The 3038-nt window shown below is 40.2% G+C and overlaps 1 pseudogene; it reads right to left on the reverse strand.

The window, feature by feature from the left end:
- Positions 1-1616, reverse strand: part of LOC102839034 — a 2418-nt pseudogene extending 802 nt beyond the window's left edge.
- Positions 1617-3038: the final 1422 nt, after the last annotated feature.

The raw sequence follows: 3038 nt of genomic DNA on the forward strand, positions 1-3038 counted from the left end.
TGAATCCAGAACCGATTCCCCCATCAAAGTTGTGGAAAACCAAGAAGCCCTGAATTGGTCAGCCAGCTTGAGGATTCTGCCCAAGACCAGAACAGTGATCTCCTTTCCAATGGTGTAGTGCCCACAAGCATAGTTATTAGCAGCATCTTCCTTGCCTGTGATGAGCTGCTCTGGGTGGAAGAGCTGGCGGTAGGTGCCAGTACGAACTTCATCAATGCCTGTGGGTTCCAGGTCGACAAACACTGCCCTGGTCACATGCTTGCCAGTGCCTGTTTCACTGAAGGAGGTATTGAAGGAGTTGCTCCTCCTCCAATGGTCTTGTCACTTGGCATCTGACCATCGGGCTGGATACCATGTTCCAGACAGTAGAGCTCCCAGCAAGCATTGCCAATCTGGACACCAGCCTGGCTGGTGTGGATGGAGATGCACTCACACAAGCTGGCTATGGGTTAGGAGGTGGAGGAGGATGCAAGAGCTGACACAGGGTCCTGGCTACAATTCTCGACAAACTAAGAGTTGAGGTAAGTAACACAGTCCATTTTTAAGTCCACATTTCTCCTCTTGCATTTTACTGTAAGCAGCAAGTAGATACCATATTGTCTCTTTAAGCTCTTGATTAGAAATTTGTTTAGCCAAATACCCAAGTTCATAATTTTTAAGTTCAATTTTCCCAAAATATTTGAACTTAATTTAGGCAAGATCTTTGTCACTTGTATAAAAAGCATTGTCCAATCAGGTATTCATAATTTTTTTTTACATCCTCACTAGAAGCACATTTAATGTCCATGTTTCTAACAAGATTTTGATGCTGGTACCCTGTGTACTCTCTGAGACAATAGCGACTTTCTCTATAGCTTTCATCACTTCCTTGTTAGTTCTCTGCAGAACTGCCATAACATCTGTAATTCTACTAACATCCTGTCCAAGGCAATCTTGGCTTTGACCATTGCTGTTACTGCTGTTTTGATTCACAGTCACCCTGTATAGGTGGGTTTAAATTGTCCACCTTGCTGTTAGTAGTCTGCAGTGCTTATCCTACAGTACCACACCAGGATTTTACTATTAGACACATTAAAACGGTTTCAGCCTCCACCTATTTTCCAATTCAAAAACCTCTTACACATTTTAGGTGTTTACTTCGGCAGCACATATACTAATATTGGAACAATACAGAGAAGATTAGCATGGCCCCTGTGCAAGGATGACATGCAAATTCGTGAAGCGTTCCATATTTTTTTGAAGATGCATGGAGGGGATGGTAACCATGGCAATGAAAGGATATATGATAGGATAAATGTAAAACTAATGTTCTCCCATGTAAACTATCACATAATTCACAATAAAACATTTTTTAAAAAAACCTCTTACACATTTTAGTTATTTGTTAGTATAGCACTTAACTCTCTGGTACCAAATTCTGCCTTAGTTTATTTAGTGCTGTTGTAACAGAAATAGAAGAAATGGATGGCCTTAACAAACAGAAATTTGTTTTCTCACAGCTACATGTCCAAAGTCAAAATATTGCCTCTAGGGGATGACTTTTTCTCTCTGTTAGCTCTGAGGGATGGTCCTTGTGTCTTTTCAGCTTCTGCTTTTTGTTTCTTTAAAGATCTCATGGAGTATGGTATCTATCTTCCCCTATCTCTGTTTTTCTGAATCTACTTTTTTGTATCTCAAAAGACAACAATTTAAGACACACACTACACTAATGCTGTTGCTGCTGTGTGCCGTGGAGTCAGTTCTGACTCATAGTGACCCTGTATAGGGTTTCTGAGGAGCAGTTAGCAACTGGTGGGTTTGAACTACCAACATTGTAGTTTGAAGTCCAGTGCGGATCCCATAATACCACATTAAGAGTCATTCATTTATTTTTCCCAATTTTTTAAGACTTGTTTTAAAACAAAATTTAAGAAGGTTTTTGTGGTACAGTAAATTATTTGATATCTCTTCTAGCCATGTTATTGTTATCAGGTGCTGTTGAATCCATTATGACTCATAGCAATCCTATGCACAACAAAACAAAACACTGCCTGGTCCTCACAATTGTTATGTTTGAGCCTACTGTTGCTGCCACAGTGTCAATCCATCTTGTTGGGGTCTTATTATTTTTCATTTACCCTCCACTTTACCAAGCATGACATACTTTTTCAGGGACTGATCCCTCCTGACATGTTGTTATTGCTATTGTTAAGTGCCGTCACATCGATTCCAACCCATAGCGACCCTGTATAGGGTTTCTGAGGAGCTGCTGGTGAGCATGAACCATCGACCTTGCAGTTCAAACGGCTTGGCAGTCTGGCCCATTAACCCACAGTGTCACACCAGGACATAATCTTTGTAAACTCCAAACAAACTTCTTTTCCTAATAGGTAAGAAAAGGCGGGGAAGGATGCTGATGGATTATATGATTATATGATTGTTATATGATGATGGATTATATGATTCAGCTTTATTTTTTTCTTTAAGTTTTTGTTGTGGATTGAGTGTAAGTTTACAGGGCAGATCATCAGTTTTACATTCAACAAATCATACAACTTGTTTCATCACAATGATTACATTCCCCTCCAAGTAGCATCCGTTAACAGTATTTCTCTCTATTCACTTTAGCTCTTTAAAACAACAACAACAACATTTAGGCATATATAATAATATACACCACCAAAGGGTACATTCTGGAAGTCTGCCTCCTGGCCGCCAGCTCTCAGTCCCTCTCTTTCCATGAATCTAGAATCCTCAGCTGCGCCCTCTCTCCATGTCCCCATCTCTGCCTCCATCTCTGGTGTCACTGCTTCTCTGGATAAGGTCCTGCATTCTGCTTTTGCTCTTCTCCCTTGATGGTCCTCCAGTCTTTCATTTCTGGACTGTAAGATTAACCACTTTCCCATTTTTGTTACAAAACTTCTACCTTTACAATAGTGACAGTTGCAATTAGTCATGATAACAATTACTGACTGATGAATCCTAGGAATCTTATCCTCATCTCTTTTAATCAGACCCATCTAGACAAGATGACAACTATTCAGTGGGAATTTTTTCTT

Source organism: Chrysochloris asiatica, unplaced genomic scaffold (assembly GCF_000296735.1).
Source record: "Chrysochloris asiatica unplaced genomic scaffold, ChrAsi1.0 scaffold00202, whole genome shotgun sequence".
NCBI classification, from domain to species: domain Eukaryota; kingdom Metazoa; phylum Chordata; class Mammalia; order Afrosoricida; family Chrysochloridae; genus Chrysochloris; species Chrysochloris asiatica.